General features: G+C 44.2%; 1 protein-coding gene across 1 annotated transcript in view; it reads right to left on the bottom strand.

Moving 5' to 3' along the window:
- The window catches only part of LOC144785046 (metalloproteinase inhibitor 1-like), a 148,973-nt gene that overhangs the window by 55,640 nt on the left and 65,781 nt on the right, over nt 1-27,552 (bottom strand). The window lies entirely within an intron of this gene.

The following is a 27,552-nucleotide window of genomic DNA, read 5'->3' on the forward strand; positions in this document are numbered from 1 at the left end:
CTTACTTCATTGGTAGAGCTTTACATGTATTATCTCCTCTGTATTCTTCATCAAGCGTAACTTTAATCTGCAATCCTGAGTAGGCCTCACCTTAAACAAACCTTTGGATAGGCCACACCTTATTGTCATCCTGCATTAATCATTTAAAATGCTAGGGACAGATTTATGATAGGTGTATGCCTCTTTTGTGCCACTGTGCGTCACTTTTATGATGCAGCGGTGGTGCAAAAGATTTGCTATGAGGCGACAACATTACAAATTGATGCATTTAGGCAGATATGTCATGGTGTAAAAAAAACGTACCACATGAAACCGATGCAGCAGTGATGCAAAAGATGCACCATGTCGCAAGACAGGCCTCACTTGGGGCCATATGTATCAAGCTAATTAGCATTCGCAAAGATCAAAATTCTACGAATTTTGGCCTTTGCGAATGTTAATTAGACAAATGGTATGTATCAAACAAGTTTGATGCAAAATAAGGAGTAGCAAAATTTGCTATTCCTTATTTTGCAATTGCACTGAAGGATTTGCAAATTTTGTGACTACTTAAATGCAATGTATCAAACAAAAACTATGTAAAAAATGACATTAAGGATTTGGAAACTATTGTGGTAAATTGGTGGTAATTTGTGAATTCTTTTCAAAAAGCTTTTTTTCAAAAAAACAAAAGGTGCCATATGACGCCAACACATGCCCTTAGGGCATGTATGTGTGCCATATGCCCCCAAATTTCTTTTTCAGGGGTGCAGCAGGGTGTTCTTGAGACACCCCTGCACCCTTGGAAAAATTCCTAATTTGTGATGAGCAAATTGCTAATCGCAAATTAAACCTTCATTCCTATGAGCCTCCTAGCCCATGGAAATGAATGGGTAACTTGCAATTAGCAATTTGCTCATCGCAAATTAGGAATGGTAAAGAATCGCTATTTATTCCTTAAAATTCGCTATTTAGGAAATGCAAAATAGTTTGATGATACATATGGCAGTTCATCTCTAACAAGATAAGAAGCTTAGGGATAGATTTATGATGACTGGCGCATCACCAGGGATGTGCCAGTCATCCTGCGCCGCTGTTCCGCCACCCATGGTGTGCTGCATTTACAATGCGGCGCAGCATGGGGCAAAAACGGCACAGATGTGTGACGCATCTGTGCCGTAAAGGTGGCGCATTGCTGGAGTTGTATCGCAAGTGCGATGCAGCTCCAGCAAGGCTCAGGGGTGCCCCATCTCCACAATGCTGCGTCAAGACCTATGCCAGCTTCAAGCAGGCGCAGGGTTTTGACGCAGCTTTCTCCTATCTGATTGTAAATGCGGCACACCATGGGTGGCAGAGCAGTGGTGCACGTTAACTGGTGCATGCCTGGGGATGTGCTATTTAACATAAATCTGCCCCTTTACATTTAAGTATGTGCAGGGGACACAGAGTCGGTGAGGCTTATCCAAGGTTAAGAAGAGATGAGTCCTGTTCAGTGAAAAATTAGACATAGGCTTCACCTGCTCAGCATCGCTTGACATGGCTAAATAATAGCTGCAAAATGTTAATCTTGTTAAACAATTTTACTATTATAATCTCTGAGATTTGTCTCTTACCTTGCAACATCTCATTGTTGTTATCTTTCTTTAAAGATAAAGACAACCTCAACATGAGCGACAATCTGCAATCAGTTGATTTTGACCTCATCATTGAACTTGTAATTGAAACATCAGTGGATGTTGATCCTTTGGATGATTTAAATCCTGAGGATGAAGAAGAGCGTGATGAGGATGCTGATTTGTCCGAACTATATGATATAGGATGGGAAGCTGACCTGCTTGAGCCTTTGGAAATATAAACATTTATTTTGAAAATTTATAATTAATAAAAAGTAAAAAGGTAAACTGTTTAATTTAAAAAATAAAGACACCTTCAAAAACAGGTTATGTGTAGTGTCTTCAATAAAATATTAAAATATGCTCATAAAATTAGATCAGATTCACATATAAAATAGCATAGGTAACATAAATATAAATGTCATTTCTTTTCTGGTATTTCTGTATTGTAAATTTGCCAACGACTAAAAAATCTTCTAATTAAAATGTCAAGTAGTGTGTTAAGTTTTTGATCACTGTTACTGATTTACTGTTTGGTAATAATGGTTAATAACATTTTTTATTATATTTTTCCACAGATTCAACTGCAGATCATTTCAAGATTTCACCATGCCTACAATAGAAAGACAGATAAAGGCTGCAAAACGTCAAAGACAGCAGGTGAAAAAAAAAACGCAGCAGTCCTCTAACAAAAAGATTTCTCAAGCCACGAAGCAAGCACCGGGTAAGAGCTCTAAATATTTCATAAGAAATATTTGTAGTAAAAAAAATATTACTACAGAAAATGTTTCAGTCCATAAAACGAGAAGGAAATCAAATGGAAAGGAAAGGACAATGAAAAATGTTACTGCTAGAGCAAGAGATAAATCTGTGCATGATAGTAGAAGGAAACAACAGTTTAGGGAGATTCGTAAACGAATGTTCCGGAACAGGATAATTGGCAATTTGTTAAAAAATATTAAGAAAGGTCAACAGAAACTAGTTTTTTATAAGAGAAAAAAAAAATTGAGAAAGTTATTGATCAGGCATTTGAAATTAAACGTAAGTTATTTATTTTGATAATCAATAGAATTAGGAAGCTAAACAAGGCAATTTTTGATTTCAAAAGAAATAGTAGATGGAAGAGAATAGTTAATCGTAGTAATTTTTGTGAAGTTTTTTCTGGAGAATGGATGCATAGTTCAAGCTGTGAGGCATTTTTTAATGAGGAGAGTTATTTCCAGGATAATGATTTGGTGCATGCAGTTGACACCAGTGGTCGTGCTTATGAAGTGAAAGATGGTTGTCCAGTTGAAAAAGAAAAACTTGTGACAACAGAGGCAGAAGAGGTGTTAGGTAATGAGGTTTTAGGAAGACGTGGTAAGGGTCCTGTGTACACCTGGAAGTGTAGTAGTATTTGCAGTGTGCGACAGGATTCCATCAATTTGCTTTGTGATTTTGTACGGTCATTTAATAAAAAAAGTTTGAAGCAGAAAATGATGTTGTTGCAAGAATTAGATCCTTGCAGAGTAAGAGAAGTGACAGGTTTGCATGGTCATTCACTGGCTTGTCTTTCCAGGAGAGTATGCCAGAGTGTTTTTCATCATTTCAGGATGCTAGCAGTGCATCATAACAAAGTGAGGAAATTAGTTAGAATGTTGTATTATGCTAAGAGTCCAGCAATTATGCTGAAACAATTATGCGCTGCTCTTTTGCATGGTTCTGAAATAGATGTGAAGAATATATGTGAAGAAATTGAGTTTTGTTACTTTGGAAGTAAAGAGGAGAATGTTGAAATTGAGCAAGAAGAAGAGGGTCATGTGGAAGATAGTGTACAGGTTTCCAGTACAGATAATTTCCAGAGGGAAATTGCGACGTTTGAGGTGAAATCAAGTGAGAGGCCTAATTTCACTTGTGTGTATTGTCGACGCACTTATTATAAGAATCAGACTAAGTTAGTGGATTTATATGCAAAAAGTGAAAGGGAAAATAATAGTGAATGGAAGGATTTTGCAACATACTTGATGGTAGAAAATTGTTTTGATTTGGGATTGGATCAACGTGTGTGTACTTATTGTTGTTGCAAATTAAATCAAAACCAGATGCCTGCTAGAGCAGTTCATAATAATCTGGAATTGGTTGAGATTCCTTCTGAATTGAAGGATTTAAATACTTATGAATCTATTTTGATTCAAAGTATCCATCCCTTTCAGGCTATTGTAAGAATGGAGCCAAAGACAGGGAAATTGCCTCCATCAGATTTACAGAGAGGATTAAAGGGAAGAGTTGTTTATTTGCCTCTAGATTTGAAGAAAAACATTAACACAATTGGAGTAGAAAAAGTGGAAGAGGAACCTCTGGTTATCTTAGTTAATGGGGTTCCGACAAAGAATAAGAAAATATGGCAAGATTTAGTAGATGTTAGGAAAGTCAAAAAGGCAACATTGTATTTGAAAAAAAATAATAAATACTATAAGAATGTATATGTTGCAGAAGAGGAAGTAAGTGAGGAAGAGGATAGCGATTTGTGTGCTGGTCAAATAGAGAAAGTAGAACCCTCTACTAGTGAAGAAATATATGAACATTATAGTGTTCATCCTTTGCATTCCAAGGAAGTCATGGGGAATGCTATTGAGTTGTTTCAAATGAAACAAGCCAAAGGGAGTCCCATTAGTGTTTGGGAGGAAAGTTTGGAAGCTCGGTGTTTCCCACAGCTTTTTTCCAACAGGTCAGGGAGGAAGATATGATGAGCGACCTCATCAAATTCCTGCTTCTGAATACCGGACTTTGCGATTGTATGCAGGAGATGCTAGGTTTCGACAATGCATTCCTTATTTGTTTCATCTCCTGTTTGAAAGCGATCTGTCTGGACTGTCATATGCAGTGAACCACATCTTGAAAAGTGGTATACACATGCAAAACATCTCGGCAAGTGACTTTATGGATAAAGTCAATGTCCAAGATAGTATTTTGGATTCTCACCTGATTAATCTCATGGCGTGTCAGCGTGGTACTAATGAGTACTGGTACCGTCGTCATGGTGATTTAAAATGTATGCTGAGGAACTTAGGTACTCCCACATGGTTCCTCACTCTGAGCTGTGCCGAGTATGGCTGGGAAGACTTACTTGAATTTCTACGAGAGGCAAATGCTAACGTAGATAACATCGAATTCAAGACACCCGGAGAACTGTGCTCTTTGGATCCAGTCAATGTATGTAGGTACTTCAATCATAGATTTGAAGCTATGATGTCTTTCATCATGAATAAGAAGAATCCACCTCTTGGAGAGGTGTTGGATTTCTTCTGGAGAAAGGAGTACCAAGCAAGAGGTGCTCCTCATATACATATGTTGCTGTGGATCAAGGATGCACCTAAATTTGGAACGGATCCAGAAGACTCAGTGATGAGTTTCATCCAACAGTATTCTACGTGTGCTGTTCCAAACGCAAAGGAGAAGAAAAGCCTAAGAGAAAAAGTTCTGCGTTTCCAAAGCCATCGATGTGGAAAGTACTGCCGTCGTAAATTCCGAAACAAAGACAAGTTCTACACTAAATGTCGTTTCGGCTTTCCACGACCGGTGATTTCTAAAGGAAGAGTAAACAGTTTGATGTCTTCGCTGCGACACAATGTCATGAAGAAATCACCTAAAAACACTTACAATTTGAAGAGGAACGAAGAGTCCAAGTACATCAACGACTACAACCCGGTGATTTTGTCCATGTGGAATGCTAACATGGATATACAGTTTGTGGCTGATAACTGTATGGCTGTGGCTCGGTATGTGACGTCTTACATCACCAAAAAAGAGAAGACAGAATTGAAGGATATGTGGGAGGACATTTCCCATGAAAAGAGCCTCAGCAAGAAGTTGTACAGTTTCAGTCTGAAGATGTTGTCGCATCGAGAAATCGGAGCGTACGAATGTTCTGACCGGTTGTCTTCAGCAAGTCTCTATGCCAAGTCCAGGAGTATCGTTTGGGCGAGTCTTGGTCTTGCTGCAACGCGTAATCGAGTTCTCAAACCTGTGCGGGAAATTGAGTATTTGGCGGAAAAGGAGCCAAACAGTACCGACATTTTGAAGACAAACATGCATGGTCAGCGACTAGCTGCCGCCTCCCCCCCAATCCGGCACCCAACACCCAGGAACGTGGACACGAGACGTCTTTACTTTTTGGAAGGCGGGCGCTAGTCGCCCGGCCGTATTTATTAAAGTATGAAATTAAAAAAGGTTTTAATTGCATAATCAACAATGAATACAAAAATCAGCAGGACATTTAGTTATACAGTTCTTATCAACAAGTTTGAGAGCCTGACCTTAACAAAACTCTAATACATGTTGTTTCCTAACTTAGACTAAACATCCTAAACTTGATTTTTGTACATTTCTGGCCATATGGCAGGGTCACTACCGGTGTCAGGTCCTACAAGCTGCGCCTCCCCCATAGGTGTGCGCATGCGCAGTGTTACCCCGGGAATTGCCCGGTCTACGCCCTAAACTCCATTTACCCACTAAAGGAGGGCCCTTACTCTGCGCCGGTGGCGTCATGAGTCCACGCGCGCGGGGTGGCTACCAGCCTAAGGAAAGCGTGAACTACTCCTACCCGCGCTCCTTTTTTTTTTTTTTTTTTTTTATATATTTTATTATTTTCTGGCAGAGGTAATACATACAAGGGCATGACCAAAAAAAAAAAAAAGAAATACAAAATCAAACAGAGTTCTTTACAGACAAGAAATAAACATAATGCGATTCAAATCCAATTATCAATTGGTAGCCATAACTTCCGACCAAAAATCTTCTTTTTGAGTCCTTTCAGTTTATAAACTGCTTTATCCATTCTATAAACATTTAGCAGCTTTCCCAACCATAACTCAAACGTTGGAGGATCTACATCCAACCATCTAGAAGTGATACAAGCTCGAAAAATAGACATTCCGATAAACAGAAAATATTCTTGATCTATTGTTAAATCCTGAGGAGGAAAATACACACCAAAAATAATAATAGTAGGATGCAACGTGATCCGAACATGTAACAAATTAGACAAAAACTTTTCGATCTTCTCAATATATACAGCAAGTTTAGAACAACTATGGAACATATGGATTGAGTCGGCTGCTAAAGTACCACAGCGACTGCAATTGATACCTTTTACAGCTTTCCATTTTGCCAGTTTTGCAGGTGTATAATAAAGATCTAGGGTGGACATAAAATGTTGGCTTTTAAGAGAGCTATTAATAAGTGTCTTATTGCTCATCTCAAATACTTTTACCAGGTCAATCCCTTCAATACAGAGCTTCCTCTCCCATTTCCGGGTATGATGATCCAAGTCATTCTGAATCCTGTTATTCATTAACTGATAAATAGTGCCAATACGACTGTTCTTCCTAGAGCTTTCCAGAACATCAATAGTTTCCATAGTATCAGTAAATAAAACATTTTTTTTTTCCAGGAAGCTACGAATCTGTAGATATTTAAAAAAATCATTCCTAGATAAACCAAAAATCTCTTGTAGTTTAGAGAAGGACAAAAAGGACCCATTTTGGTACAGTTGACCGAGTGAATGAATCTGTTTCCTATACCACCGGTGAATTACCATATCTTGAAAAATTACTGGTAATAACTTATTATCGAGCAAAGGTGTATAGTAGTTCAGTTTTGGGACTAAACCTAAAATTTTATTCATTTGCCTCCAGATTAAACATGCCGCATGGACTACCTTGAACTTTGTTTTTTTATAATAGCTAGGTTCAATGATTTTCACCAAACATTGCCGTGCATCAGTACCGAGGAGCATTTCAAAGATAGAAGGTGACATAGCTGGATCTAAGACACAATCATGAAAGAGCAAAACCCGAAAGGTTTTCAGAACAATAGCCCAATAATACATTTTAAAATTCGGAAGCCCTAAGCCGGCACAATCTAGTGGGAGAGTGCACCATTTTAGAGATCTTCTGGCACGATGGTATCCCCATAAAAACCTAGACACCATTCTATCAATTCTATTGAAAAGAAACATTGAAAAAAATAGAGGGATTGTCCGAAAGAAATACAAAAATTTTGGGAAGATCATCATTTTGATAACGTTAGTTCGACCATATAATGATAGATGTAGATTATTAAATCTTTCTAGCGATCTATTAGAGGATATAAGCAAGGGGTCTAGATTTAATGCAACAATATCCTCAACCTTGGATGATAGAATAACACCAAGATAAGAGCCAGTAGTATTAAGTGGGATATCGATGGGTTTACCCGTTTCTGAATGAATAATCTGGGTCTTGGTAATGTTTAACTTATAGCCGGAGACCTTACCGAACTCATTAGCCAAATTAATTATTGTAGGTAGCGCAGAGGAGACGTCTGAGGTGACAATTGCGACGTCATCCGCGTACGCTAAAACTTTATGGTCTACTCCAAAAAGATGAACTGGTGGGATATTTGGTTCCAAAATAAGTCTACTTAAATAGGGTTCTAAATATAATGCAAATAAAAGCGGGGAGCAGGGGCAGCCTTGTCTCGTCCCTCTCGTAATTGGAAAGGGTCTTGAATAGTCAGTGCCCAGTCTTATAATGCCCTTGGGACCCGAATACAATGACCGTACCGCCTGAATAAATTGTATAGGAAATCCCTTCCGTTCTAACACAGTCCAAAGGAATCCCCAGTCCACCCTATCAAACGCTTTCTCAGCATCGAGTAAGATCACCCCGACTGGGGATTCCTTTGCCTGTGCCCAATCTAAAAGTGTAATAACACGTCTAACATGGTCAGTAGTATCTCTACCTCTGATGAAACCATGTTGAATATTAGACACTAGACTAGACATCACCAGGTTGAGCCTGTTTGCAAGAATTTTTGAATAGATCTTACTATCTGCCGTAATAAGAGATATAGGTCGATAAGAACCTAATTCTTTCGGATCCTTATGTTTCTTCAAAAACACTACAATAATAGCGGTGGACCAGGAATCAGGTGGCTTCCCTTGGAATGCAGAATTAAAAATCTTTACCAATTCTGGTTTCAACATATGTCTAAATGTGCGATAGAATTCGAGAGGTATCTGATCAAATCCCATAGCTTTACCTACCCGCGCTCCTTTGCCTATTACCTTGCCCCTGGAGTTCTGGGAGTGGCCCGCAGGCCCCTCCCCCTGGGCGGGAACCTCCATAGGATGATGCCCGCCCCCTCAGACCTCAAATATGTGCTCACCGATAATGACCTTACCGCATGCCCCATACCTAATAAATACGACGACCTATGGGAAAAAATTCTAAAGGACAGCTACACTGGCTAAAAAATAACAGTATCAACGTATAGCTACAAAGGGAAAAAAGGCCTAAAGACACATGGCATCAAATACAATTCACTTCATACATGTTTCGCTAGAAAGGGGAAAAAATTCCTAAACAAACACATCACAAAATACACCAACAGATCCATCTCTACTGTGGACCGTACCTTTGAAACTTACCATTCAACCAGACATAAAACTGCTACAAGACTTTTGTTCCAAGGGATGGTGGGTGGGAAAACAAAGAAGCCCCGAACGCGGGGCACAACGTTCAGCGAGGGAGCGTCCAGGGACAAGGGGGTCTCCTGGGCGCTCCCTACTTCTTATTCCCGAGGGGCCGGTCGGCCCCTCCTATCGCCCGCCCCCCCTGACCCGGACCCACTACATTGGATCCGGGTCAGGAAGGCCGCCGGCCAATCGGCGGTGGGCCGCACCCCCAGGGCACGCCCCCACCGCCGAATGACCACAAAGGGGAAAGGGGGGGCGACGATCGCCGCGCCGCCATGCGTGCGGGGGGGCCGAGGGCCCCCCCTTTTCACATGGTCAGCGACTAGCTGCCGCCTCCCCCCCAATCCGGCACCCAACACCCAGGAACGTGGACACGAGACGTCTTTACTTTCAATCAATCAATCAGGTCATTTGTAGAGCGCACTACTCACCCGTAGGGTCTCAAGGCGCTGGGAGGGGGGGGGTGCCGCTACTGCTCGAACAGCCAGGTCTTGAGCTTCTTCCTGAAGGAGAGGTGGTCTTGGGTCAGGCGCAGATTGGTCGGAAGTGAGTTCCAGGTCTTGGCGGCCAGGTAGGAGAAGGATCTTCCTCCTGTTGTCGCTCTTCGGATGCGGGGGACGGCGGCGAGGGCGTGGTTGGTTGATCTGAGGAGGCGCTTGGGAGTGTAGAAGTTGACTTTTTGGAAGGCGGGCGCTAGTCGCCCGGCCGTATTTATTAAAGTATGAAATTAAAAAAGGTTTTAATTGCATAATCAACAATTAATACAAAAATCAGCAGGACATTTAGTTATACAGTTCTTATCAACAAGTTTGAGAGCCTGACCTTAACAAAACTCTAATACATGTTGTTTCCTAACTTAGACTAAACATCCTAAACTTGATTTTTGTACATTTCTGGCCATATGGCAGGGTCACTACCGGTGTCAGGTCCTACAAGCTGCGCCTCCCCCATAGGTGTGCGCATGCGCAGTGTTACCCCGGGAATTGCCCGGTCTACGCCCTAAACTCCATTTACCCACTAAAGGAGGGCCCTTACTCTGCGCCGGTGGTGTCATGAGTCCACGCGCGCGGGGTGGCTACCAGCCTAAGGAAAGCGTGAACTACTCCTACCCGCGCTCCTTTGCCTATTACCTTGCCCCTGGAGTTCTGGGAGTGGCCCGCAGGCCCCTCCCCCTGGGCGGGAACCTCCATAGGATGATGCCCGCCCCCTCAGACCTCAAATATGTGCTCACCGATAATGACCTTACCGCCACAGGCCAGCATTGTTAACCGACGATCTGGCCTCCCCCCTCTAGCCCCTGCCTAAGGACACCCTCCTGCATTCAAAACCCTCTAGCCAGGCCCAGATATTATCAGACCATAGGACATTACCCTCCTCTGTTAAATGAACTCCGTCCTTCAAGTAATACTTGTCGCCCCAGATGCACCCATGAGGTATTGACTGTAACAAGGGGGCTCGAAACAACATATCCAACCGTGTGTTGATCCTCTTCACCGAGTGATTCAACGCCCTGACCGAATGTCCCCCCCGCCACTGTAGTCGAGGTATGAGTTGTGACCATACTAATGTGCAACCGGGGCAGGTCCTAGCCATCCAACCCACCGTTGAAATAATCTCCTCAATCAGAATGCGCCTACCCAGTGTTGCCAAATCATTCTCCCCAAGGTGAAGTATCACCACTGACGGTGGAGATTGCTGGCGTGCTAAAAGCCCTTGGAAGAATCCCCTAAACTCGTGAAGACACAACCCCCCTCTGCCAAAGAACGTGATGTCCAACCCTAGTTGTGCCGCCCTTTTCCTCTTGTCACCTGACATAAAGACACATTCTGCTCGCTTCACATATGAATGACCAACAATCCAGACATTGTTCTTCATTGTTTCCTGGTCGCCGCTCCGTGCTGATGTATGTTGCCGGTGCCCGACGACAAATTCCTCCCCTGCGTAACAGGTCTGAGAAACTGTAAGAGAGCGGAAAGAAACCAAGCGTGAGTGACATGTAATCATAGCATGTCAATCCGAACATAACGTTTATAGCATTCTGAAGACCATCTCCCAATTGTCTTCACTCTTTCCACTGGGAGGCCCCCTGCCACCGCCTCAGTTGCTGCCCCAATCCTGAAGGAATGAGAGCCAAAATCTTTAGGGTCAAGACCTGCTTTCCTAACCCCCATCTCCAATACTTTCCTGAATTGATACCTGGTCAAGGGGCTCCCGTCGGCGTGACAGAGCAATGCCCTGCCCGCTGAGCCTACCAACAGTCCGTGGAATAATTCTACGTGCCTCACCGGGCAGCACGGGTTGGCGGGGGCCCGTTGCAGAACTATGGTGTGACCCCTAGCCTCCTGGTCGGTTTTTGACTTTTGGATAATCACCCACATGGTGTCCCCCCTTATCGTCACACTAGCCTTTTGCAAGCCGCCCAGTAGGTCAGACTTGGAACCTGCCACAAGTTCGCTAATTCTCAGCGCCCCATAGAATGCCAAAGAGAATGCCGCCTTAAAAAGAAGCACCTCCCACTCCGAGCTACAAACAGTCTCCAGCGTGCCCAGTAAGGCTGTCAGCCGGGCCAACCCAATGGGCTTTCTCTTATCCTTCTGGTGTCCCTGAATACGGCGCCATCCCCTTAAAGCCTTACGTATCATAAAGGTATTAGTGGGATCCCGGAAGCCCCTCGCTTGAGCGAAGAATGACACCGCTGCCCTATGTCTGTTCGCAGCTGCCACCGAGCGCCCCTCCCTATGCATCCATTCTAAATAGGCTGCAAAGCCATCCTCCTCCACCCAAAGCGCTTCCCACTGTGGCCCCAAAAAAGAACAATAAGACAGAAACGCCCCTTCGTAAGCCGTCTTGGTCCTGGGGGCTAGGCTAGCAACCACGAGGTCCTGTAATCTGGGGCACCAATCTGCCAAAGTACTGCTGGGAAGTGTGCTGGCGAGGGGTCTGCTGTGGGAAGATGCTCCCTGAAAACCTGTATTTTGAAGCGAGAGAGGGAGTCAGCTGCATAGTTTAGAACACCAGGGACATGTTTGGCCCTAAAATTAGCATTCAGCTTAAGGCACCGCAGAACAATTTCCTTGACCAGACGAAGTATGAAAGGACACCGCGCCCCCTGCTGGTTGATACATTCTACCACTGTCATGTTATCTGACCAAAACACCACTGATTGGTTACATAGGTGTTCGGGCCAGACCATCAGTGCCACCCATATTGGGAAGAGTTCAAGGAAGCCAATGTTGCTGGTCAGACCCCATGTCTTCCATTCTTCCGGCCACTGTTGAGCGACCCACCTGTTCCCTAGGATGGCGCCAAAGCCCACACTACCGGCCGCATCAGTCCATAGGCCCAACTCCGCTGATGTTGTGAGCGGGCCGGGCCAGACCACCCTACCGTTAAAATCCTCCAGGAATGCCATCCAAATAAGCATATCCTGGCGAATTTCAGCCGATAGGCGAGTGCGGTGGTGCTTTTCCCTCAGCCCCTTCATCGCGTGAGCGATGGAGCGAGAGAAAGGGCGAGCCATGGGGATGATTCTCAGTGCGAAATTCAATTGGCCTACCACCGCCTGTAGTTGCTGCAGAGTGACCTTCTCCTTGCGGAGGCATAAATGCAGCGCTGACTTGAATTTGTCCACTTTGTCCCTAGGTAATCTAAAACATCCTTCTAGTGAGTCAATCTCAATGCCGAGGAATTCTAAGCAGGTGGTCGGGCCAACTGTCTTCCCGGGCGCAAGCGGGACCCCAAAAGCCCGCATGAGCACGCAAAATTCCTGCAATGCCAGTGCACACTCCTGAGACCCCGCTGTACCGAGGAAGAGGAAATGCATGACCCCTTGATGGCCCGTCACTTGCCTCATGGCCCATTCAAGAAAGGAACTAAACATCTCAAAGTAGGCGCAAGATATAGAACAACCCATAGGCATGCATTTGTCCATGTAGAACATATCCCCAAAAGTGAAACCTAACAGATGCTGATCCGCTGGGTGGACTGGAAGGAGGCGAAAGGCTGATTCTATGTCTGATTTCGCCATCAGCGCCCCTGGTCCCGTGGCCTGTAGTAGGTTAACAGCCTGATCAAAAGAGGCGTATTTAACACTACAAATACCCTCGTCAATGGCATCATTAAGTGACGTCCCCCTGGGTGCTGACAGATTATGGATCAGTCTGAATTGGCCTTTCTCTTTTTTGGGGACAACTCCTAGTGGGGAACACACAAAATTGGGTACTGGTACTTCAGAAAAAGGGCCAGCTATCCTGCCTAATGATAGCTCCTTGTCAATTTTGACGGCCACCACCGCCGGATTATGCTTGACTGACAATTGGTTTCTACAGAGCGCGCTACCTGTGTATCCCGCGGCTGGGATCCTGAAGCCTTTAGAAAAACCTTCCTGGAGTAGGGTGGCTGATGTGTGGTCCGGGTATCTGTTCAACCATGGAATCATTGCCACCACATCCACTGGAGTGGGGGGGCCTAACGTGTCTATCTTATAGTGGTTTTCCCCTCCCCCTCTGACCTGTGTTTCCCTGCTTGGACCTACAGGCAGTTTCTGGATGAGAGGGGTGCCCACAGGAGGAACATGCATGTCTAAACTTACACGCGGCCCTTGTGCAGGTGCGCCTATTAAAATCCCAGCACACCCCTTTTTTCTCTGGCCCACCTGCCCTAAACTTCCCAGGTACCTCACTCGTTTGGGGGGGGCCGAATGGGCTGTTGTGGCCTAGTGAACACCTTGACTGCACTGAACTGAGGGGGAGGTGCGGTATCAGAGAACTGTTTGTGCCACGCCATGGAGTCTACCGTGTCCCATGGCAACGATCTATTGAATTCCAATGCCTTCCTGAAATTGACATCATACCCCTTCCATGCCTCCCCAGAATACTGTTCACTCCACCCTACAATCCTGCTTGAGTAGCATGCCAATGCTGCCTGTAAATCTGGAGGACGCTCAGCTTTAATTGCAGTGAATACAGCCCATGCTTTCATCCAGTTGTTGAGAGTTTCCTCAACCCTAAATCTAGTACACTGCGCCCTCCATTCGCTTGGGAGCATCCACTCTTTTAGTGCTTTTGCCTGCTCCATTTCCCTATTATCTAACAACAAAGAATAAATGTACATGTATTTATCCGCCCAAATCATCTCTTTCACGGCTAAAGACACATGCTGAGCTAAATTCTCGCTCCTAGAAGGTAGAACTCCGTCCCCCAAGAGCGGCAATGCCACTTCCTTACCAGGTGCGGGCACCGGGGGTGGCTGCCCTTTAACTCCGTCCGGCTGGGGAACACTTGGACCTGGAAGGGGAGAAGACATTGGCAATGCAACACTGTCGGCGACCGCCGCCGATCTGATTTTTTCCAGAAACTTTGCCGCCTCTGCCGCATGGTCTGCGGAATTCGGGAAAGCTCCCCCTTTTTGGAGCCATGGCATCAAGGCCGTTATCTGTGCTAACAGTTCAGGTGGCGTTGAATCTAAGTCACCTCCCGGGACCACCGGTACCACTGGGGTTATGCCCTGTGGTACTGGCGCGGCTGGCAAGGCGGGTGCCGGGTGTGGCAAGCCTGTGCCCGGGATCGTGGGCACCGGTGGGGGAACAGGCCCAGCGTCTACTGGTTGACCTGTCGGCACCGGCACCACGGGGGCAAGGGGTGTCGGTATAGGTGTATGCGGGGGTGGGACCGCCGCCGGCGGCGCGGCAGGTACCGGTTCAACTGGCCCCGGGATGGGGGCAGCGTCCCTGGGTCTCTTGGACCTACCCTTCCCGTGTGGGGTGACAAAATCCCCCCTTGGCATTGGTGCCACCCTCTTGCGGATAGGCCTACCCGATGGGCCCGGGGCGTCACCATGCCTCTCATTCAACCGTGCTTCCAGCTCATCTACTTTCCCTAGCTGCTGTTTCACTTCTTTCATGTCACGCATCATGGCCCGCATCATAGCCTCCATGTTGGACCCCCTTTTTCCACCCCGTGGACCTGGCATGATGCTACCCCACAAACAACCGCAGCCTACTCTCTTAATCTCCAACAGGTCAACTATGAGTACCTTTCAGATGGAGGGTCACCAGGGGGCTTTCAGCACCAAGCAACGGCGACCGCAACACTAGCGGCTTGTCCGCTTATGTAAGGGGGTGAGTAAACCTAATGTAGACCCACCCGGCGGCCACCAGGAGCGATGAATGCTAGCCCCCCGTACCCCTCTTACCGTCCCCTCCTGTGTCCTCGCCGCGATGGTGATCTGCGGTCACAGCCCACACCACGTTGCGTGCCCCGTCTGTTGAAATGTGCCAATAATGTAGTTAAGGTTGCCTGAAATTGAAAACAAGTCTTAATACCGTGTAATAAAGCAGGAACAAGTTGTAGGAAACCCAACTTAAAAACAGGGGACGGTTGAACCCTCCTTTGAACCTCACAATTGCACGTTTTCCCCTTAATCGTGCGCTTTTATGCCACTACTTAAACCAAACGTAATAATGTAGTTAAGGTATTCAATAATTAATACCCCACAGTCTTGAGAAACACTCTAAAAATTGTTGATCAACAATCCACTAACTCATTAAACTCTTAAAGCAAAGAAAACATTTTTAGAAATTCCCCTTGTTTTTATGCAATTTCTGGACTGGCAATTACTGCACAAAAAGGGGTATACAGTAGTGACAAACAATAACATCCATGTACCAGCAGTCTCCCCTCCAGGCGCTGCCCTGGTCGCCCTGCCTCACTTCTTAGCACTGTAACACGGCACTGCCCTGTGGCCATAAACACGAAATTAAAATTGTGCGGAATTGGCCACAACTCTCACAGGTTTCTGGTAAATTTGCTCCCCTGGCCTTATAGTGCCGGTTAAATTGAGGGTGCCTGGAAAAAGAAACGCTCTCAGTTCACCCCTATTGCTCAGCGCTCCTTAGGTAATCCGCTTTTTTAATGCGCGTAATCATAGATCGGCACACCGCGTGGCGCCCTCCCCGTGCACAAGAGAACCACTCCGACCTGACTCGATCTCCAGCAGCAGGCCCGCTGCTCGTCCCTGCCCCCCGCACCAACAAATACCTTGTCCGTCGGGCCAGACCGTCGACGTGCACACTACCAGATGGCGCGCAGCTCGTACTTTGTTGCCGCCCTGCGTCCCTCGCCGACGGTGATCTCCTACCGAGCACAGATCTCGCGACGCGGCTGGCTCCAAGCGGCTGGGCTCCCCCTCCTCCGTAAACCCTTGGGTTCACCTGCAAAAGGAAGGGAAAAGGACACGAGAAAGAAAGGGAAAAAAGGCCGCCTCGTTTCCCCAGCCGACTATGCTCCCCAACGCGGTTCCACGCCGTTATCCTCCGGAACCGCTCGATAAATCTGAAAGAAAGGAGCAAAAAATTTACTAAACAAAGAAGCCCCGAACGCGGGGCACAATGTTCAGCGAGGGAGCGTCCAGGGACAAGGGGGTCTCCTGGGCGCTCCCTACTTCTTATTCCCGAGGGGCCGGTCGGCCCCTCCTATCGCCCGCCCCCCCTGACCCAGACCCACTAAATTGGATCCGGGTCAGGAAGGCCGCCGGCCAATCGGCGGTGGGCCGCACCCCCAGGGCACGCCCCCACCGCCGAATGACCACAAAGGGGAAAGGGGGGGCGACCATCGCCGCGCCGCCATGCGTGCGGGGGGGCCGAGGGCCCCCCCTTTTCATTGGATACATATTATCCAAATCGAAGCAGTCACCTCGAGAATGTTTGTCTGTATGAGGTTCTGCAAAATTACATATTCAAGAGGAACATCAAAGAAGATACTGAGAAAGGAGTGTATGCTGTAATAGGAAGTGAGGGATGTCTGGTCAAGCAAAGAAAATGCCACTTGGTAAACCATCGAAAATTGAGTGGCGAATCTCCTGAAAAAAAGGAGTTTTTCTATTTAGCACTTTTGCAACTTTTCAAGCCTTGGCGTGCAAGAAGAGGAACTGCTTGGAGATTTCCTCTGTTACGAAGACTCTTTCAATGCCGCCAAGGAGACCATAGAATGTCCTGCTTTTCCCAAATATGTAGAAATGTTGAATGCGGAAATTGAGCAGGAAGCAACGATTGCAGCCGAGATTGCCAGAGACAGTTCTCAGGACAGTCAGAGTTCTGCTTCATTGAGTCAGGATCCACTAGGAGGACCTGTTATCGAAAATGAAGCTGCCACTGCTATGAATGAAGTGGAAAGAGCCATGGCACATGCTCAAGAGGATGCGGTTAACTTAGAAGAGTTGGAAAGACAACTCAACGTTGAGCAGAGGAAAATATATGACGAAGTTACCATGCAAATTGATCATGGATTAAGTCATGATAAGAAAGAGTGCTCATGTACGTCGTTGAAGCCTGTCCGACTGTACGTGAGTGGAGAAGCGGGAACTGGAAAAAGTTTCCTCATTAAAGCAATTTCATGCTATTTGCAGGAAAGGACAGAGTCATCGCTGTCTTGTGTTGTCACTGCTCCAACTGGACTGGCAGCACATAATATTAAAGGGATTACTTTACATCGTTTACTGATGCTGCCAGTGGAGCATGACAACAAATTACAATATCACAAGCTATCTGGAGATGCTTGTTTTGAAGTTTCAAGAATCTTGAGGAAAATGAAACTTCTTATCATTGACGAAGTAAGCATGGTTTCCAATGTCATGCTTGCCTTTGTGCATTTGAGAATGCAAGAAGTTCTCAAAACAGAGTATGATGTGTTATTTGGTGGCAAACACATCATTGTTTTCGGAGATCTTCTGCAGCTGACACCAGTGAAAGGGCAACCTGTGTTCAAAATGCTCACGCATGAAGATACCAGGAAGTGCCTAGGCAGCATTGGCAACGTCAATATATGGTTAAACTTCAATTATGCTGAACTGCATGAAAATATGCGTCAGGCGAAGGATGAAGTTTACAAGACTATTCTACAAGATGTTAGAATTGGAAAAGTGACCGAGCATGGGAAAGAAGCTTTACATGCACGATTACTGTCAAATTTATATCCAGAACAAGATGTTGTGCCTGAGAATATTTTTCAGAAAATTACTGAGAAGAAATCTGGAATATGTTTGATGCCAACTCTTGCAGAATGTGCCAAATTTAACAACAAAATGTTGCATTTAGAAAAGCAAGAGATTGTGAAACTGGAAGCTATTGATAGAGTAGAGCATATGGGATCAACAATTATTTTGTCTGAGAATCTGAAAACAAAATTGGATTCATTAGAGAAGAGTATATCTAAAACTGCAGGTTTTGAAAAGACTCTGAATGTGTGCTTGAACTGCCGTATAATTTTAAGAAGGAATTTACATGTTGAAAGAGGTCTGGTAAATGGATCAATGGGTAATGTTGTTGATTTTGTAAAATACAGAAATAGAGATGGAATTGAATTTTTAAAAATAAAATTTGATGGCATTGAGGAAGTACAGCTAATTGGTCGTTGTTCTGCTAGATTTTTGCTTGTAAAAGACTTATATGTTCGCCGTAAGCAGTTTCCTGTTTGCTTGGCATATGCAGTGACAATCCATAAATCGCAAGGTTTAAGTGTAGACAGTGCATTGGTGAATATTGGCAGTTCTGTGTTCAAGGAGGGTATGGCATATGTGGCATTGTCACGAGTTAGGACTTTATCGGGATTGTACTTGATTGAGTGTGATGTCACAAACATTTGTGCGGATCTAGATTGTGTTAAGGAATACAATAGGTTAAGAAGAGAGTATGCGCCACATTTGCCTCAGTATCCTTTGTTTGAGAAACGTGTGGTAGGCCGGAAACGAAGAAATGAGAACAATACTGGGGAGGTTGTAGCAAAAAGACAAAAAGTCAATGAACCTAAAATTACAAGCAGAAACAAAAAGGATTCTGTTGAAGATGTTGTTGGTTTTCAGTTTGAAAACAGTTCTGGTGTCAACTGCTATGCTAATGTAGTTATTAATGTTTTGTTTTCTCTAAAAAATGTAAAAGAAGAGATTGTGGTCAATTCTGATCAAAGATTTTGCAGTTTGTTAAATTCTGTGTTAGAGAAATGTACCACTGATAGAAGAAACATAGAAAGTGTGTCTGAAATTCGAAATCTGTTAGACAGATGTTCAGGCCAAACACAATTCTCTCAAAATATTCAGCAAGATTGTCAGGAGTTTTTAATGTATATGCTTGATGTATTACATGCTGAAGGTGTAGATGTAGATCAGCTGTTTGGGCTTTCTTATCAATGGCAGCATGACTGCGAGAACTGTATGGTATCAAGTACTACTAGTGTAGACTCAGAAAGATTTATATATTTAACTTTGCCAGACAGTAAATCAGTCTCCTTTAATAAGCTAGTAAAAGCAGCTGATCACAACATGGAGTGTAGCCAATGTAAATCTGAAATGACGTCCACATTATTTATACGAACATATGGCCAGTACGTCATTTTAATGTTCCAACGATGTAGGCCTGATGGAACAAAATTGACAACTTTAATTAAAAATTTTGTAGCTTCGCAGTTGTCAATATCAGGAAGGACTTTTGTAACTGCAGCAATTATATATCATGACGGCCCTTCAATAACATCAGGACATTACACAGCTTATTTAAAGTCTAGAAATGGCTGGTCATTCTGCAATGATTCTGTTTTAATTTTCAAAAAAAAATTGCCGTATGACCTTAAAAACTCTTACCTGGTGTTTTTAAAACCAAAATTTTAGGGAAATAATCTCGGGATGTGCTCTGTGGAATTTCAAGAAGTTCTAATGGCTCCTACACTATTTGGCCTTGAGGATAAGTGTGGTTCAGAGACATAACTTCTAACCATAAGACTGGACATCATGGAGAAATAAGTGCACTTTGAATGAGTTCAGAAAAACTGTTTCTTTTTATAAGCTAATTGAAGCAGCCAATCAAAACATGGAGTAGAGGGAATGTAAGTCTGCAATGCTGTCTACTGTTTTACATTGCTTTGTGATTAAAAGTGATGTAGAGAATTAAATAATTGTAGTAGTCATAGAGGTAGTGTAAGTCTGCTTGTAGCAGTGTCATAGGAAAAGTAAAACATGACTGAGCAAGAAGGGGAAGATATTACTATTCCAGGATTGTGAAAATGATCTTCAACATTTTAATTCTGAAAGTTGCGGAAATGCGAAAAGACGGGATTGGCTAACAAGAAATCCAAGAGTTATACATGGCTCTGACAAGATTTGGCCTTGTGGAATCTTGTGGTAGAGAGCAAGAAGTCATTTATTGTATGTAACATGTTTTTAAAAACGATGGAGATTTTCTTTCAGAAAGTGGCGGGCTGAAAGTAATAACAGCACAAAAGAGTGTAAGCTGTTCATAGGACATCCTTGGACGTCATGGAAAGTAAGTTAACTTTAAGGAGTTCTGAATTTTGATTTCTGATGTTGTATGGGTTTTTTAAACACAATCATTTTGATTGTGTTTTTTTTTCCCCGCTGTTACATGATGAATACCTTCAAGTCACTGTTTTTAGTGAATTTTGATACACTCTGAGAACAGCAAAAATAAACCATTTAACTTGTATAATTAATTCTGTACTGTTTGCATTTATGATGTATATGTAGAACTGTGTAGGAGGCATGGAGAAGGTGAGGCTTCTGTAAGTGTCAAAGTTGTTGCATGCAGTGCTGCACTTCTGCGTATTCTTTCATATGCTAGACTACATCTGCACAATGAGATACCTAAGCAAAGGAAACACAAGTGATGTGATTGTGAAATGAGCAAAATAAATTGCATGTATTTCAATTACATCACCTGTGTTTCCTATCATTACGAATCACATTGTGCAGATCAAGTTTAGGTCTGTCCAGGGAAACATAGGAGGTTTGGACTTTGTTGAAGATTGCAGTGGACATGACTCACTTCATTGGTAGACCTTCACATGTATTATGTCCTCTATTCTCTTCAACAACTCGAAATTTCATCTGCAACCCTGAGTAGGCCTCACCTGAAACAAAACTCTGGATAGTAGACATTTTATTGGCATCCTGAAGCAATTATTTAAAATTTTAGTGTCTTGCAACACTTTTCTGAAACAACAGCAATGCAAAATATGCACCATGTTTTAAGATAGGCCTCACTTCATCTGCATCAAGATAGTGTTAGTTTAAAATGTATATCTTTAGGACTGTGTAGCTTCTGTAAGTGTCAAAGTTGTTGAAAAACTGTTTGTCCTTCAATCTTTGCCCTTGTCTTTTGTAATTTTTTAATACATGTTTTTATATTTTTCAAATGTTTGTTCTCTCTTTCACAGATTGAAAGTATAAAAACAAAAAGTGAGTAATTTAACGACAATTATAAGGTAAATATTTTGTACTCTTTTCGTTACATTTCTATCACATTGAACTACTATTAGTTCCACTGCTTCATTTCTTTAATCCTCAGTTTCCTGCCTTTGCTACTTCCCTCATTCCTTTCTCTATTACCTACTTACTCAACTCCTTCCACTCTTTTTCTCAGTCCCTCTCTTCTCATAGTTCCTCACTCTTGTTCACTCACTCCGTCTCTATTACTCTTAGTGTCTTTGACTGATCACTGTATCACTATTTGTTCATAATGCTTTCTCTGTGTAGTTGAAGCACACTAAGTGGCATATTATGAATACAGCCAATAAAATTATTGCTCTTTTTATTGGCAGAAAACTGGTGCAAAAGCGGCTTTAGCGGCAGTTTTCTGCCGCAAAAGCAGCTTTAGCGACACATTTCTGCCGATAAAAGCTGCAAAACTTTTATTGCCTATGTTGATAATATGCCCCTATGTTATTTACATTAGGGCTATATTGTCCAGTATAACAATCAAAATTGCTCTCCAAAGACACCAGGCAAAGCAGACGCTCCCTCAAACAGATCACCAAGCGCAATTTACCCTACTTACAGCCTAGCCTGTTCTCTGTCGAGACTTTAGCAATCTTTAGAGCACAAGATAAGATCTTTTCACATGGAAGAGTCAGACGTATTGCAATTCTACTTAAGAAACAAGCATTTGCATAGACAATAGGTCTCGCCTTTGGGACCTTATACGTGTTTAGCCATGCAACAGTTGATGTTGCTGCACCAAGGATATTATGCTGCATAACTAAATACTTAGAAGGTCCCAAAGGCGAGACCTATTGGCTATGCCAATGCTTGTTTTTCTTTCACTTCGTTATCTATTTTGTTTTTCACAATTATACCCTCTTCTGTCTTTTCTTCGGTAAATAGATCTATTAAACAGTATCTCTTCTTTACTCCCTATATCTGTCTTTCTTTTAACATCACTCTCTGTTTACTTTCCTTATACTTACACTTTTTTTACGTGTACCGGGAAGCTAACCCGGGAGCGAACCAAAAGAAATAGAGCTTGCCAGAGTGCTAAACATTGTAGCAATTTTTTTTGAAAGGGAAGGTAGTTCTGAAAATAACTTTTTTTTATATTTTTGTTGTTTTATATTTTTTTTGTATTTTTTGAACATTTTTTGTTTTTTTTGTATTTTTTGAACGATTTTATATTTTTTTTGGTTTTTTTGGGGGGGGGGGAAACAACAAAAAACAGGCGTTGAAAAGGGCTCAACAGGAGCAAAAAAAAATTACTGGGGGCGGTTAGGGCAATCATGGTGTTCATATGCAAGGTTGAGTGAATTGATGCTCATGTTGCCACAAGCTAATAATGCACGACAGTGCATACATAAATGTATCATATGCCCAAAATTTGGTTGGATATTTGGCACAGTTTCCCGTGCCTCCTCTGGTGTTAAAGAAACCGATGTTGTTGGTCTCGCCACAGGAGTTGGTCTAGGATTGTCCATCATATCCCTTAATTCCGCCCGGCTGTAATTTAGGGGATGTTTCCTCGTCATGTGCCTATGCATGGTGTGATTACCATAACTGTATTTTTTGTCCGTCCCTCTGGACAATTGTTCCTTGCATATGAGGCATGTTGCGTACCTGGCATTGACCTTTTTTTGGCCAGGAGGGATGGAAAAAAACTGCCAGATGAAACTGGCTTTCTTTCTTGAAACCCGGGGCAACTCTTCCAGGAATTGTGGTTGTTCTCCCTCCTCATCCATTTCTTCATCTTCCTCCTCAGTGTTGGTAACCACCTGGGGAGGTGGTCCTCTCTTCCCATGAGGAGGTGGAGGTGGTGGTGGGGGTGCACCAGCTGCAGCAATCAATGAAGCCATTTTCACACAAGCAAAATAGGTCTTCCAAGAAGCAAAATAGGTCTTCCTCTCACAATAATGAAAGTCAGAGTGAGGAAAGAAGGAGTGGTTTTCATCATTTGGAAAAAACAATACTTCTCAACCAATGAAAAGTGTTATTTTTAGGTCACCTGACCTAGCCTTCCATAATTATGAAACTAAAAGTGAAATGAACCAATGAAAAGTTTTATTAACAAGTCACATGACCTCTAACGCTCATGTTACGCGCTGCGGAACGCTCCCCGGTTAGCTTCCGCTTCGCGCCTCGGTCCGCGCTCCGGGACACTTCCGGGTGCGCTAACGCGATACGTCACAAGACGCATTTCGCGGCAACGCGATACGTCGCGCTTTCGCGCCGCGGATCGCTTCCGGGGAGTTGCGTTTCGCGCCTCGGTCCGCGCCCCGGGGCACTTCCGGGTGCGCTAACGCAGTACGTCATAAGACGCATTACGCGGCAACGCGATACCGTCACTATGTTGATTTCTTACCGGTTCGCGGACCGGATCGCGGAATCAAATTGAGCTAACGGGAAGCTTCCCGGTTCGCGGACCGGGAGCGAAACAAAAAAAATATTTAAAAAAAATTATTAATAAACATATAAAATATATTTTTGGATTTAAAGAAGAATAAATTTTACAGCTATAGATATTAGCTTTTAAAAAACCAATGAAATTCATTGAAAAAACCATAGGTTATAGACCATATATAGTTAGGAATTAGCATTTACAAAACCTTGAAAATTCACTGAAAAAACCATAGGTTATACACCATATATAGTTAGGAATTAGCATTTAAAAAACCTTATTTTACTCACACAAAACCATTGAAATTCCATATATAGTTAGTTGTACTAACTATATATCGCGCACCCGCAATCCACTGCTGATCATGTCACATATTACATCATTCATGACATGGTCAGTGACATCACTGATGACATCACTGATGACATCTCAAATGACATCACTGATGACATCACTGATGACATCTCAAATGACATCACTGATGACATCACTGATGACATCTCATTTGACATTACTGATCACATCACTGATGACATCATTCATGTGATAATACGATGAAGCTCTTCAGACTCTAATATAACCTTAGATACAGTAAGTGTAAACAGACACTCACAGACTGTCACTCATCCATAGAGTTACACACACACCTAGTCAGTCATGCAAAGAATCAATCACACCTCCATTTTCTCAACTATACAGTTATACACACCTTACTTATTCAAACATATACTAACACATATTTACTCTCTTATACAATCCCTGATACAAGTTCACAATGATCCATACAGCCACTCACACATTCACTGGCTCTTATGCACAGTTATTTATATATGTCAACTCTCACATGTACTGTGTTTTACATATGTACTTACTTTGACATGTAGCACTGAGATATCCATTCACTCAGCAATACACTCATGCACACAGTCAACCGCCCATACAGCTGTTTCCACATGCACTTTTGAACCCATACATCTAGTGAATCAACTGCTCACACATCTATGCACAGAGTCATACACCTCCCAGCCACCCACACACACACTCAGTCTCCCATACAAATACTTGGGCAACGAATCAATAACCCATATAGTTATTCATATTGCTAATGATTAACACATGCTGCAGTTTACAGAACAACAGACATAATGATGCACAAATTAAGACAGTTTAGTCACTAACCCATGCACTCAGTGAGACACATTTAATCACTCACTCATACAGTCAGTCATGCACCTACTAAATCCTTCATCCAGACATTTATACATCCACTCATTCTTAAATATGTAAGACATATTTTAACTTTACAGAAAAATACAGTCACTGGATGTTGTCATCAGTGATGTCATTTGAGATGTCATCAGTGATGTCATCAGTGATGTCATTTGAGATGTCATCAGTGATGTCATCAGTGATGTCATTTGAGATGTCATCAGTGATGTCATCAGTGATGTCACTGACCATGTCATGAATGATGTAATATGTGACATGATCAGCAGTGGATTGCGGGTGCGCGATATATAGTTAGTACAACTAACTATATATGGAATTTCAATGGTTTTGTGTGAGTAAAATAAGGTTTTTTAAATGCTAATTCCTAACTATATATGGTGTATAACCTATGGTTTTTTCAGTGAATATGTATATATATATATATATATATGATGGCTCGTCACTGAACGCTCTAACTTGGGGAAGAGGTCAGTACCTGCGTGTTGCCGTTGTTCATACAGCGGCCAGGACTTGCTTTTGAATGTATATATATATATATATATATATATATATATATATATATATATATATATATATGCTTCCAATCCTGGCTTGGCATGAAATAGAACAGGCACTCATTTATACTGGTGCATTGTGACAAGTGGTGGATCAACCATGTGACATAGGTAACCATGTGACTATGAACATAGAAAAATTGGTTGCGCTGAAAAATGCAAGTCATAGTAAACAGGAAAAGCATAGTTGATTCTAAACAGTGTAAATACATCTTTACAATTCATAGAAAAAAGCTTTTGTTCTTCTGTTTCTATCATTTGTGATTTATAGCTACTCTATGTCTGAACAGCGGAAACAATTGTGTTACAATTTGGCTTCTGCCTATTGCATGCTGTTCTAGACATGGAAGAGTTCCCCTCTGAGGTATAGAAGTTCTCAGCTGCTCCGCGCTCTGTAACCTCGTGGGGCCCAACCGAGTCATATCGTGTGTGCGCGGTGTCCCTGTATGGGTATGTTCCTAATGTAAGTACGCGGCGGGCTAATGTTACGACTCACATCCAATGATGATGTGGGAATGTACAGATTGATGTTTGTTTGTTCACGGGCAAGGGGCTCCGTTCGGGGTGTGAAGCGTAGTGTTAACGCAAACGATTATCCCGGTTATCTGTGATAAGCCTGCTGTGTCTGGTTATGAAAGTACGCTAGACATCCGTTTACTCAAATGTAGTCAACGCCGCCTGAAAATGGTTAGGGGGACAGGGCAAGGTGCTAGGCACGGGTGACTGCAGGGTCTAATACAGGGAGGAAAGTAATAGGGAGGTTCGGCCTTGTGGTTTCTAGCCTGTTCAACTTAAGTGCCATGGTTCAAAAGGGGGGACCTGGGGAGAGCCGTGCGCGAGCCGGTCTCTCCCCGGATAGATTCGCGCGGAGGCAGTGGCCACGGCAGGTGGGGCTTAATGAGTGAGGGCCAGGTGGGGTAATTAGGGCCAGGCAGGGTTCGTTAGTATTGCGCACTGGGAGGCGGGCGGCGAGGTTCGTTTGTCAGTGCGTGCGCTGTGTTTTACCATGCTATGGCGGACTCGGAGGCAGTGCGGAGGGCGGTCCGGGTCCTTTGCAGGGCCGGGCGAGAGGATTTGTTGTCCCCTGGAGTCTCGGAGGCGGCGTGGGTGGGGCTCGCCCGCCCCGTTCGCAAGGTGGCTGGGGGAGTGGCCAAGGCCGTCTCTGCCTGCCTTTCTTCGCCGGCTGACAGCGGGGACGACGGAGAGGCGGCGATGCCGGAGGCGGAGCCTTCGGGTGAGGTGGGTCCTGAGGAGCAGTTGGTCGCGCCCTCCGGTGTGCCGGGCCCCTTGCCACAGGTATGTCCTCCCCCACGTGGGGATGTTGTTGTGCGTGGGGTGTCCGGCGGGAGGCGGGGCCGCTCCAGGGGGAGGCTCCCTCTGAGGGGGAATGCTTTGTTGTCCTGCAAGACCTTCAAGCCTCCCTCGAAGGCGAGAGGTCGTCGGGGGGCGGAGCTTGGTGCCTGGTGGCTCGTCCTTGGAGCCTGGTAGTCGGTCTGCTTTAGTGCCTGCCTACACTCCAGTGGTGGAGCCCTCCCAGACTGGTTTGGGCCCTTTCCTTGTTCTCAATGGGCAGCGTTACATTCTTTCGCCTGCCCCATGTGCTGCCCCTGGGTTTCCTGCTTTGTCAGAGCCTTGCGCTGGTCAGGTTGAGGGCTCTATGGGGCCTGGAGCATGTGTTTCCGGACTTCCTTCTACCTCTTCTCGGGGTTGCGCGGTTCCTGGTGGGGAGTCCCCCCGTCTGTTGTTTTGGTGGATGGGGCCGGGCGAGGGCCTTCAGTGGGGGGAGGCGGGCCCCCTTTTGTTGCCTGTTCTTTCCAACCAGCCTTCTGGGGGTGTGCCCCTTGTGGAGGATGCTCCGGCCGCCCCTTGCCCCCTTTCCTCCGTATCTTTTCCCAAACCGCGGGGGGCTCCGCTTGCTGTGTCGGCTCAGCGGCGTGGCCCTGTGGGTGGTGGCAGGGGTGTGGGGTTGGACACTGGTGGGGATTCGGAGGTGCCTCTTATCGGTGCGGCTGG

This window comes from Lissotriton helveticus, chromosome 10 (genome assembly GCF_964261635.1).
Source record: "Lissotriton helveticus chromosome 10, aLisHel1.1, whole genome shotgun sequence".
In the NCBI taxonomy this organism is placed as follows: Eukaryota; Metazoa; Chordata; class Amphibia; order Caudata; family Salamandridae; genus Lissotriton; species Lissotriton helveticus.